We start from the raw sequence: 13325 nt of genomic DNA, 5'->3' as shown, positions 1-13325 counted from the left end.
TAACCAAACTGTAAGGGTGTTGCAGAAGTCCTGATCAAACCCTTGAAATTTCTTCACAGAACACCTAAGACACTAGGAAACACAAATCCCCAGCTTTTGGCGCTGTGCTCTATACATTTTGACGTGAGCAGCTAAGGCTGAAATTTCTATAAGCTTGCAGGGAGTTCTAGGTACAGGCCTTGCTAACATAGGGGGAAGAGATGGGTTTCCTTTCCCTCATCTCCTGTCTTGGAGGACCAACAGACCCAGAACAAAGCATTTCTGGAGACAAAAACACAGTACTGGGCCAGTGCACAAACCACAGCTATGCATGGTGCTGATCTGCACGCACACACAAGCTAAAGGGTTCACTGCATCACCCGCTGTGCCAGTTCCCACAGAAGGCCAGATGAAGCTTAACCTTTTAATTCAAAACCTGATTATACTTTACATATGAGTCATCCTTCAACTCCACCCAAGGCTAGCAAACTCCTGCTGCATCGCACAGCAATAAACTGAGAGAAGTGGCCATGGTTTGTGCAGCAGACTCATCACTGCACCTTGTGCCTAACTTCTTCCTTCCAGCTATGATTCCCCAGTTCCTACATGGTCTTTGCCTTCCATGTGGCCACTCAGGCACATCTTCATGTTATCATGTGCTCCTGAATTCATCTATTCCCTATGGAATATCTCCTGCTGGGGAGGGATTCTCTATGCTTACAGCTGGCAAAGGGCAAACTCCTCCAGTTCTGCCCAGGTAGAGGTCCCAGGTAGTAAAGCACCTACAGCTGAGTAAATTCACTTTGCCCTTTTGCCTATGATCCACTTTACATCAGGTAATCAGGCCGAGTTCAGCTCAGAAGAGCTCAGCATGCTTCTCAGTCATATACATGCACACACACACACCTACTAGGGACTGCAAAGAAGGCTGTGCCAAGAACCCATGCAGCAAACAGCTGCTGCATTTGCATCAGAGAGTCTTGCAGCTTGTTTGGCTTCTCAGCAGCTCATGGTGACCATGTGGTCATCTAAACCACATGGACCCAACTTCACGTTCACTGCTAATGAAGAGTGCCTAACAGGTGTTCACAGGCATCTCTTTTTAGGAACATATCAGAAGGGCACAGGGAAACCTTGGTACATAATAAATTCATCTATGCAGTAAGGAGAGTGGTGCAGAACCCTTCACACACCTGGAAGGGCATCTGCACTTTCCTCCCAGTGGGGCTTCACTGTTTTCACAGACATTGCTAGACTGCCTTTTCAGAATATTTTCCCCACCCAGGGTATGCACCTTCAGGTATACATCTTCAGCACAAGTTCATTTTAACAGAATTTGGATGTGTAATGAAGGGACAAGGATGGTTACAGCAAAAGCAATTGCACAGGGTGTAGGGTGGAATGATACAAAGATGATAACAAAGATGGTAACAGATATTCAGAAGGTTATTTATAAAGAAAAACTCACCGATATGGATGCCTTTGCTGGGAAAGCAAAGTGACCATACACTGGGTCACTTCTATAAGGATCAGCTTTCTATTGTGATTCTGCTGTGTCTGGTTGCACCGTGCATGTGTGCTGCTGTGACCTGCCAGTTGCAAAGTAGAAGATCCACTCAAGTTGGACACACAGGTCAGCTCCTGAACAAACCAGGCTTCAGTCATCACCAAAACAATACATCAAGCTGAAAGTGCCGAACTGTTTCTGGGCTGCCCTAAATGTCACCAGGCCACTCAATGGGGGCATAAGCTTGGTATAGCTAACAGTCCAGGGATAGCAGTCTATCCTAAGTGAGCATGTGGAAAGGGTCTATTTGAAAGAAAAACAAGTCACTCATGATGGAGGCTAGCTGTACAACTGCACAGAAGACTGGAAAATACTCAGACACTGCAGCAAAAGAAAAATAAACCTTTATATACAGACTTCTCCTTCCTTACATAGTGCATTAACAAGCCCATTTGTCACACAGTGGAATTAATTTCAGCACATTCATATCTTTAGACTTTTTCCTTTACTATTTGTCCCCACTGCAGTACTCTCAGATTTTCCCCACACTTCCCAGGACACTTGTTCCTGATCTGGACTAACTACCAACTGACTAAAACCAGCACCAAACTGCTGAGTCCATCATGACTCTCCTTGGCTAGTAATTCTCCCAATTTTGTTGTAGGAAATTCATGAATTTGGAGAACTCTGCTCATTTGTCAGGTTGATCAGGCTTGTCCACTACAGTCAGGAATTATTGGGAGTGGGAGAAAGACCAGACAATGATCAAGCAAACCTTACTTCTTTAAGAAGTCAGTCTCATAGTAATGCTAGCACTGGAGAGCTGTGGTAATTTACACCAGCCTATTAATCCTCATAGCCCCTCCAGGCTACTGCTGGAAAGCACAAGGCTTGCTTCTAGCAATGTGCTGGCATGGGTATCTGTGGGTACCTGACTCAGCTGTCCTTCACCCAGCGTGTGAATTATAGAACAATCAGTCAGTTTATTCAAGGAGGGAGAGCAGTGAAATACCCACTAACACCTCTCTGTGGTATTGATCTTGTCATGCTGCCAAGCAGACTCAAAATGACAGCTCTGCAATCAGGACACGCAATTAAGAACTGCTGCATCAGATGTTCCTTCCAGAAGCATATTTAGAAAAGGGAAGAAAAAAATCAACCCATGACCAACCAACACATCAGCTGGGAGGTTATAGAATATGTCCACAGAACAGACAGAAGGAACCTGTAGATTGAATCTGTCCCCAGATTCTTGCTGTCCAGTTTTCCATGGTCATCCCAATTAAAAGCATTTATAGATAGCAGAAATTAACTAGAGGCTTTCATAAAGACAGCATTTTCTTTTGTGTTCTCCTAAACTAGAAAAGACTTAAATTTTCACTGAAAATTCAGTTCTGAATGTTTTCCCCTAAAATACTGGAGCACCTCCCCCTTCTTCACAGAAACAACCGAAAAGCCAAGAGCCCCTTTTGCCATAGCTGGAACTGAGGCAATGCTCTCCTCAGCCACACTGGGCATAATCAGGATTTTACCCGTTATTAGAAAACAATGCCTTTTTTTGTTTTTACCCCCCAGAAAAGGAGCAGGTATGTGCCTGGCAGAGAGCTAGGCTGAGCTCCAGGTCCATCTCCAGACAGAGCCTCTTCAAAGGAAATCAAGAAAGTTCAAGGTGGACCAGCATATTGCTTACTCCTCCAACCTCCTGCAGTGCCTTTTAGTCTCTTTTCCCAGCCAGCCTCATTGAAACTAACAAGGCACCTAACAATTTTTCTGTTCACAGAGCCACAAAGCACAATGAGGCACAGCAATATCAACCCTGGGCTGCGATGCTTGACCTAGGAAGAACTATGGCTGAGGCACGCAGCCTCCTCTTCTCCACTGTTTTCTTCCTCCAGCCAGCAGCTCCATGCAATGATCCTCTAGTCTAGCAGATGGCATCCAAAGCTGACATGGCCCTACTTGGAGAAATATGTTGTACTCCAGGGGTGAGGGAATAATAATGATAACACAAATAATCATTTCCTTTATCCAGAGCTTCAGTCCAGAAGTCAGACTGCTCCTGTACTCTGTAAAATCCTGCTTCCACATTTAACAAAAGTTCATTTGCCCTTTTTAACTGCTGCGAGGGTGCAGGCTCTTAGTTCTGTCTGGAAACCTCAGTTTTTATCTTCAGCTATCTCACACATGAGAAACCAAACATGAGAAAGTTTGTCCTAGAAAGCAGCAAAACTGCTTCCGACAAGTTCTTTGCATGGTATTACAAACTATCATTGGGAATACCAATATCACATATAAGAAAAAGTTGGCTCACCCAGCTGGAGATGATGTTCCTGGGCCAACCACCCCCTTCACCAGGTGCTCAATCAACAGTTCAGGCCATGACATATCAGTTCCCCTACAGGGTCCAAGCCTGATTCTTATGCACAAATTCCTCAGAATTAGTTTCTGCTTCTCCAGCAGCTATTCCTATTACATAACTAGACTGGATCATCCACTATTTCTGCTTCCATTGGTTTGGAAAATGTTTTCCATCACACTGGAAAAACTGGAAGATAGTTGCAGCAATGGAGTTCAACAGGGGGCAAAATGTGATCTCCTTCCAGCATTTAAACTCTTGTTGTTGCAGAAATAGCTATTTTTATTTTTTTTTTTAAATCCAGGATTGTTTTATTATTATTTTTAATATTCCATATCATCATGATGCCCTGCAGCTGAAATGAGTATTACGTATTCTGATACATGCAAGGCTCTCACAGCTCGCTGTGAAGTGACAAAATTCTTGTTAAGAAGTTATCTATGTTCTGAAAGAGTGCCTAGAAGGATAGTTTTGTATGAATATGTTAAGTGCCAAACATCAGCACCTGTTTTGTGTTGTTGTCTTTTTAACCCTGCTCAGACCAAATCAATCAGAAAGACAAACATGCTTCTTACTCATCAGCTGGATTTGAGAAAGGAGGGCAGCAGCTAGAAACTGAAGTTAAGAACTCAAATCACTTACAGCACTACGACAAGAAATCTCATTGCACAACATCAACGGTTTCCAGACTCACACTAAGTACCTGTGCAAAAGTGAGCACCAAGGAGCAGGTGGCTGGGATGGGAACAAGCCATCTTCTGGGGTTGTTCTAACAAAACTGGTGAGTTGGCAACATTGCCTGAGACTTGTATTAGTCTTTTGGGAAGTATTTGCAGGAATTTGGATGATTTAGTCTGGAGAAAAGAAGGCTCAGAGGAGACCTTATCACTCTCTACTACTGCCTGAAAGGAGGCTGTGTTGAGGTGGGGGTTGGCCTCTTCTCCCAAGGAACAGTGATAGGATGAGAGAGCGTGGCCTCAAGTTGCACTAGGGGTAGTTAAGGCTGGATATTAGGAAAGATTTCTTCTCAGAAAGAGCAGTGATGCACTGGCACAGGCTGCCCAGGGAGGTGATGCGGTCACCATCCCTGGATGGGTTCAAGAAAAGGCTAGATGCGGCACTGAGGGACATGGTTAGTGGACATGAAGGGGATGAATTCATGGTTGGTCAATGATGATCTTAGTGGTCTTTCCAACTTTAATGATTCTATGATAATGCTGAAGGCAGCTTTAGTCACAAGCCTTGGACAGGATACAACTTCTAAGAACTCTGCTTCTCTAGCCCTAAAATAATGCACTCTCCCCATTTGCATTCATGCTTAACAAAGTCTGATGAATAAAAGCAAGCTCATCCTCTGAGGTATGTGTTAAGTACCATTATAGTTCACACTTATCAATAATTAGGATCAAAAGCATCCACTCATATCTGAAATACGTGATTTGGCAGCAGAGCAATAAGCAAATTAAATCAGACTGAAACATCCTTCAATTAATCTGGAGATTATCAAAACATTAGCAGTTTTGGATGTGAAAACACAACCTGTGCTTTTAAAAGTCTCTTAGGGCACTTAAAATTACAGTTCCACTTTTCCTCAAGAGCTGATTTTGCCAACGTGAGCTGCTAGAAAAGCTCGCCTCCCCACTCCTGCACACAACAGCCTGCTCTTGCTCTGCCTGCACTGCTCCTTGAGGGAGGGGATCCTTGCCAAGGATGACGCATCAAGCAGAGGTGCAGGAGGTGCTTCTCCTCTAAGACAGAGGACAGCATGGACTGTGCCTCACTGCCCAGATGGGGTAAGAAGGTTCACTGGGGAGAGCTGAGCCAAGGGGATCCTGTTAACCTCAGCCTCTGACTATTCCGCAGTACCGCCCTCTCTCTTCAATGGTACTAAAGCATGTACTAGGACACCTAAAGACTCAGGAACAACTGATATCCCTTTGTAATCCATTGGCAAGCAATGCTTTAGAAAGGCAGGGTGCTGATGTGCCCACTGACAGTTTCTCTGGAGCACTGGACTTCTGCTCAGTACAGTCAAGCCTTCACCTTGGTCCTGATAGCTGATAAATGCTCTCTACTCAGTCATTCCTGTTTAGCAGACAGTTTCTCTGTACTTTTGCAAATAAACATTTGGGTATCAGATGAATGACTGTGGGACATGCAGGGTCTTGGCTTTCCCCTGGAGAAGCACCTGGAGGCCACAGTCATTAGCAGATCAACCCTGAGTTCCTAGATCCCAGAGCCCAGCAGGTGCCTAGATCCCTCAAAGCCCAACCACAGCATCACTACCACTATATTCTCCATTAAAAACCTGATGACTGTTTCAGATGAATCCAAAAAATAAAGTCACTGGAGCTTAAAGGAAAAAAAATAATAATAAAACCCTACAATCGGCATCTTCACGAAGACGTGTCTCTAAGCAAGGAATGTGTCTAAATTTACTTTTATTTATGCCCTTCTGGGGACAAGTAAAGAAGAGCCTTTAATCGGGCCTGGCTGCATGATACACAAGCAGCTTAGTTACTTGCTAACTGAAAGCATTAAGGGTCTGAGTTGTCTCACCGGCATAAGAGAACAAATCTAACATGCACATAATATTACTGCATTGATAGCAATGTCTCTGCAGTATAATTAGGCTTACTAAAGACCTTTCAGCTTGTTTTTAGTCAACTATATATGGATTTAGCAGCTGCCTAGGCTCAGTTTTAATACAAATTATAGCACAGAACACAAAGTGAAAATAAGGCAGAGTCTGCAACATCCAGCCTCTGAACTAGGCTGCTACACACAAATTTATGGAGCTCAATCTAGGCAGTTCTACCTTTGCATAGCAGGAAAACTGGCTCTTGAGAGAGATGCTGCCTGCAGAGATGCTGTATGGTTGACATACTGGCTGCAGCACGCAAAGATGTCTTAGTGTTGAACCCCATCAGAAGAAAAAGCAGCAAGCCTGCAGTTCTTCTCTCCCTCTCCAGCTCACCTGATAGGGCTGGGGTGGGTCACTTGGTTACAGGGCTGGAATGGGAATGGAACATCCTCTGCAATGCTGCTGGATCCTCTCTGAGCTTGAGCAGGGCTTCAACTACATGCAGATCCTACCCTCCCTACCGGGCCTCAGAGAAGAAGCTCTCTCTCCCAGGGGCTTGAATCAGACTTCCATTCCTTGGGAGAGGACAGGCACCTCTCTTCCTAATGCATCCTCAGCCAGGTACTTCCCTAGCCTTATCCCCATCCTTTCCAACACCTCCTTCAGGTTTGCTAATATAACTTAGGGAAGGATTGCTCTTTTGCAACATTCTCAGGTACTCTGGTTGTTAAACCCCTCAGGTTGGGCACCCCTGCTGCTATATTTAGCTGAATGGTGCTGATTAAGATAGCAGAGATGAAGCACCATAGCATTGTAGAAATTAGCTGGGCTTCTTATCTCAACAGCTAATAATATCTCAGTCATTCCTGAGCGACTGTGAGGCACAGAGATCAAAGCATGGTCTGGATAAGAGCATTTTCAGGAAACACAAGGGTTTCTAAAGGACAGACTCAAGCTTGCACAGGCATTCCACACTGACCAAAGCTGGATGCTTTCCTTTCAAACATTTCTAAATCCTCATCCTTTGAAATTCTCATAGAAACACAAAGTGTGCTTCACATTTCTTTGTTTGCTCTGCAATATTTTAGATATATTTAATAGCCCAAGGTACATACTGAACCCCTGCAGAATTCCTGAAGATTTAACTATAACATTTTTACATTAGAGAAATCTGTGTCAGCATTCAATACACATCACTATATTTAATTTACAGGAAAACCGACATCCACTCCATAGAAAGACATGGAAAGAAACAGAAGAGCAGCCTATTTCTATGTAATAAATCCGTTGCTCCAGTATTTTCATTGATTTTCCTCTATATAATGTATTTTCAAAGAAATGTTAGACTAACTTTAGGATCCAAAGTAGGAGAAAAAAGTTTTTTCTTCTAGCAAACCTGAACTTGGTCAGTCAATCATTAGGAAGAAAACAGAGAGATTCACCTTACCAGCCTGATGCAGCAACATGCTGAAGTTCCTCAGAGCAATGTAGGCCACCTGCAAGTTAAACAGAATTCATCAGAGAGGCCTGAAAGTAGCTTATTAAGAAGTAAAAACAGTAAGACACAATGCATTAATAATACCTACCACCATTTCATATAATCATTTAGATTGGAAGAGACCCTTAAGATCACCATGTCCAACCATCACCAAGCCTGCATGTCTTTTTAACATCTCCTGTTGGTGACTACCACTCCTCTAGGCAGGCTGCCTGTGCAGGTTAGAACACTGCTAAGTCCTCCCTGCCATTTTACTATGCAACACCAACACTCACCCAGCTTACATTTGCAAGTGCAATACAGAACCAGGAATCATTGTTCTCAGACTCTGCTAGCTGCTTCCTTTTATTCTGTTCCCTCCAGGGGCCATATCAAAAAGACAACAGAGATCCCCATTAGTACTGCATACAGTGCCCAGCCATGATGCAAAAGAAGAGAGACATGAAACCATTTATTCTCACACAACTGAGCAAAAATACCCATGCCTGAGAGCTCAGCACAAAATTCAGACCTATTCACCTGCTCTTAATTACTGGAAGCTGTGCACTCGCTCACAATTCATGTGACCCTGTTAAGTAACTCAGCTTTAAGGCATCTCGTTAAGAGCTGGTCTCCTAGCTGTGCTCCTCCTGTAAATCAACAGGCTCTATACTAGAGACAATAAAACACCTGAGCAGGGGTTAGTTCTTAGCACCTGGCTCAAGTCCACCACTATTATGGCTAACTGTTATCTTTAAAGTGAATAACAGTAGAATTGGCCTTTGGTGAGAAGGGAAACTTAAATCTTAAAGAAGTGTTCATGATTTTACTAAGCTGGGCATCTGCCTTCCCAGAAAAGGGAGTCTCTTGTTCCCAGAAGTACCTCAGAGCAGCGGGCATTTTCTGGTTCTCCCTTTTCTGCCAAAGATTAGGAGACATGCAGAGCTGCATTAAGTTAACTGGAGGTTTTCTGTGAACAACACCTAGTTGTCATTGCTGTGGTAAAATAATGGCGGCAACTGAAAGGAGTTCATCTCTTTCAGTCATGGGCACTTGTCTTTCTTAACACATAAGTGGTAGCCTTGAGCCCATTCCCTCAAAGAATGCACATTTGGCTGTGTTAACACTAGCATGTATTTTTCTTCACCTCTTTGAATCTGTATTAAGCAGGGTCTGTGCAATCCCTTGGCAGAGAACAGGGGAGTAGAGGGAAAAATGCTGCTGGGGCATCCTCTCACTATGATCATAGTTAATAAAGCTTCCCTCTGACCTGTCTTAAACCACACTTGCACTTTTATGCACTTGGAGTCCAAACATCCTCCGACACCATCAGGCTTGAAAACCTGGCAACATCTTGCAGTTGACCATGGAAGGAAATGCTTTTTCTTTGATCTCTCTGAGTAGAAAGCTATGGTAGCAGGCACAGCACAGCTGAGTCCAATAAACAGCGAAGCCATCTTGTTGGCTTTTGTTGCAGACCTCTGTTAATGGCGTAAGACTGCCATAACTCAAACTCTGTCTCCAGCCCTCTTCTTCCATATAACAACAAACTGGAAAACACATCCCACTCACAGCCATCTCCTTTGTGCCACTCACTGTTTGCAGTGTCCTAGCAGGGCTGCCTCCAACCTCTAGAATATACAGTAATCAAGGTTGTTTCAGCCATCTCCTCCCAGACTAAAACCTCCACAGCCTGGCTTCCTTATCCTAGCAAGCACTTCTCTTTTCAGTTCTCAAGATTGCTCTCTGTTTATTCCAGACTATTGGGTCATTGTGTGATTCGGATCCCAGGATTGCTGCAGTAATCAACACTTGGACATTTAAACTCTGCCAAAAATCATCATTAGTTATTTGTGCTCAAAACTCAATTTATTCTCAACTGAACAGAACAATACCAATGTCAGTCATATGATTAACATATGAATGAAGCCTTAAGCTTTATGACAAGTTTGGGACTCTTTCAAGACACCACCTGATGCTAATAACCCAGCAGACAGCCCTGCAAGGTCCCACTTGAGCCTCTGCACACACTGCATGTGCATGCAAGCCTGCCCAACAGCCTGCCTATCAGCCTTATCTCATTTTATAAGAATCATTTACTAAAATGGCCAGTGAGTTACCTGACTGTTATTTTTCATCTGCACAACACTACTCTATGGAATAAAAGAAACACTAGGCCCAGAGCAATATTGGTCCAATAGAGAGACACAGCTAGAACCAATGGCTCTGAGCTTTGATTTCCAATGAATGTAGGATCGCTTGTCCCAGTGCATCAGTTTCTTGGAGCTTTCCTTCTAGCCAAAAACAGCCCAGGGTCCCATGGGATCAAGTGACAGCCTGAACACGTGGCAATATATGGATAGCCAGAGTAGGTGATCTGAAAAACCTCTTTAGGCCTTGAATGCTGTGGCTCGAGAAAAGCTTCCTACAACCAGCAGGTGGTCATGAATCAATGGGCAGCTTTCTGACTCAGCAGAGACAGCATCCCCTTAAGTGACACTGACAAATGAGTCTGTTAGATATTCTGTGCTACAGTGCCTTTTGTTTAGCTTTCCCTAGAATTTAAATGCATAAAATACTGTTTAATATAAAGAGGAAGCCAGGCACGAAATGAAATAATTCAGATGCAATACTCGATCACAAACTTGTTAATATAATGCAGAAGAAAGCTTATTCAAACAAAAAGCCCAGAAGTCCTGTGGCAAAGTAATAGCTGGGTGTTATATAGGTCAGTTTACCCTGAACCCATAGCACGTTTGCTACAATGAAAAGCTTAGCTATATTCCTTGTCAGCTTCCAGGAAAGGCTCAGAAATGGTTCTGCTCTGCAAGCCCATCCTAGACCGTGCTCTTAGCACAGCTGACCCAGAAAATCACAGCTACTGGTGCCTCTTAGCAAAGTCCTCACCCTGGATGCTTTGTTTTATGGCTGTTAGCACACACAGCTGATGTGTTTATCACAGTGAATCCTGCTCATTGACTTCATCCACTGCCCAAGGCTTTGTATTTGTTACTTGGTGGTACATTTGGACAAACAGGGAGGAGAGTCATCCTGTTGCCACGAGGTATCAGGGACCATGATGCCTCCTTCCCCAAGGTGTTCTGTTTGCTGTTGATGCCCTTTGTCTGGTAGTCCTTGGAGGCCCCTGTCACATAGTCCTGATATTTCTCCTTTCACCAGCTCAAGTGTCACTTTATTTCTTCTTTTCTCTCTCTAATACAGCGCAACCTGCTGACTTCCTCTTGCAGCTCCTCTACCTGTTGCCTGAGTGACTCCATCAGAGCACACCTGGCACCTTGCACAAGGAATGGTGGGCTGCAGGGGTTATGGCCCTCTGCTGCACAGCAGCCTCACAGAAGGGAAGCTCCATCTGTGTGGCTGCTTTGACTTGTTCCAGACTGACCTGGCTCTGTAGATTGTTCTTTTGGGCATCAAAAATCCAGCCCTACTTCCCTTGCTGTGTTATAGCTGCCGGTTGTGTTTTCCTGTGGGTTTTTTTTTCTTCTTCTTCTTCTCACCCAGTAAATCAACAATATGACTGCAGCAGAAAGTTACAGGCTCATGGCTGGAATTACACCAATTTGTCAGTTCTTCATTATCTCAGTGGTGTCTATTTGGAGAGAGCAAGCAACTATTTTAATACTCTTGGCGTTCTCAGAAATCATTTCTGGAGAGAATTTCTATTTGCATTAGTGTTACTACTCTGCATGGTTACTTCCCACAAGAAATATGGACTGTTTTAACAATGAGCCAGCCACCAGTTTTCTACCCAAAAAGCTGCATGCAGTCATTCAAGGCTCATTCCTTTGGACCCATTTATTAACTGCGTTCTTTGCTTTGTAACAGTGTTTCATTTTTCTTCCATCTAGGCTCTGTGTTCCTTTGTGAAACTTTTAAAGATCTTTTTTAAGTATTTTGTCACTGCACATACTAAATCAGTTTTTAAAGCAAAGATGTGGAAAAATCCACTGTGGCTGCTTTTGTCTCAAAGGTCCTTGACAGTCCTCAGCTCCTTCTGTCTTCTACAGTTGGACTCAATGGATCCCTTCTAGGAGTTGGACTTGGGTATCCAATTTGGGATATTCTGTGTTTCAGTAAGTCCAGGAAGATTCCTAAAGCAGTTTAGAGGGTCTTGAGATGAGAGAAGGACGGCATTTTGAGGGCCAAATCTCTGAGGAATCAGGGCATTGGCTTGACAATGCCACATCCTTACCACGCTCCATATCTTCCCCAGGTTGGAGCTGTCATCTCCTCTGCCCATTTCTAGTCCTGCCTGTGTGTTCATACTGCCATGCACCTTCCCCTGGGAGGTCCTCCTACACCTGCTGACTTGGTATCTGCTTCCAGATGATAAGGGATGCTTACCTTAGCCTTCTCTATGACACAGTCAAAGCTCACATCTCTGTCTGACAACACTTAATGAGGTCTTGTTCCTGAATACCTCTTGACAGATCTGCTCAGAGGACAGATAGTTTGGGGTGGGAGACCACGCTCCAAAACCTGGAGATGTGTGAGTGGCAAGGAACTGGAGTTTTTTTTCTGATCATTTGTCCCTGCAGACCAAAGTAATCAAAGTTCTTCCATCTTGTCACATTCCATTGCTTAGCCCTTCTCTGTTCAAGGATGGAGGCACTGTGTGGAAGGACTCTTTATGGAAGACACAAGGCAGTGACAGAAGACAGGCAAGGGAGACATTCTCAGTCCTAGTTCTTTGCCCTGTGCTCTTCTGTGTAAACACAATAAAACTTCTAAACTAAGAAAATTAAATCAGCCCTCCCCAGCTCCAAAACAATCAGAAAGATGGGAAAACATAGAAGTGAGTCCACAGATCAGAGCCATTATGGGACTTCCAGCAAGCTGATTGTTATTGTAAAATCACCTCCCTGACAATACAGAAGAAATACATCTTTCTTTTGTTCTGTGTGCTACCTTTAATTTACTGTTACAAGACACAATGGTCCATCACCAATAGAGAAAATTGCTGTGCATTCTGCAAACTACCATGAACAATAAAAAGCAGTTTAGTCTCGCTTATTCATCAGATCCCCGTGACCTTGAGATATTTAGAAAGATAATGAAAACACCTGAGACCTCCAAGTCTGAGAAGCTCTGTGTACATACAAATGGCCTTCTTTTCATGAGGGGTCTAGTTCAAATTTAACGAGATATCACTGATGCGTACTGAAAAATGAGAGCAACAAGTAGCCAATAAACAGCATTTCCTAGCATAGAAAACTAGGTCATATCTAAAGCCATCTTTTTCCCCAAACTTGAAGTCTGTTCTCAATGCCTCGTCCAGCCTTTTCCATAAATAATCTTCCAGAGAAAGCAAAGAGCTGTTTCAAAACACCTTCCTCAGCCTGCTCTGCACCCCTGCAGTCTGTCTGAACTCCCCACTGACTCCCACATATTTGACACTCCA

General features: G+C 43.7%; 1 long non-coding RNA gene across 1 annotated transcript in view; it reads right to left on the bottom strand.

Moving 5' to 3' along the window:
* Window positions 1-7877: 7877 nt before the first annotated feature.
* The window catches only part of LOC140250529 (uncharacterized), an 81687-nt gene continuing 76239 nt past the window's right edge, over window positions 7878-13325 (bottom strand). The window contains exon 4 of the long non-coding RNA XR_011903198.1: window positions 7878-7922. This is a non-coding gene — a long non-coding RNA (uncharacterized lncRNA). The remainder of the gene's footprint in view (window positions 7923-13325) is intronic.

This window comes from Excalfactoria chinensis, chromosome 3, assembly GCF_039878825.1.
Source record: "Excalfactoria chinensis isolate bCotChi1 chromosome 3, bCotChi1.hap2, whole genome shotgun sequence".
In the NCBI taxonomy this organism is placed as follows: Eukaryota; Metazoa; Chordata; class Aves; order Galliformes; family Phasianidae; genus Excalfactoria; species Excalfactoria chinensis.
Note: the sequence above shows the minus strand (reverse complement) of the source record. Positions and strands in the feature narration are given on the sequence as shown.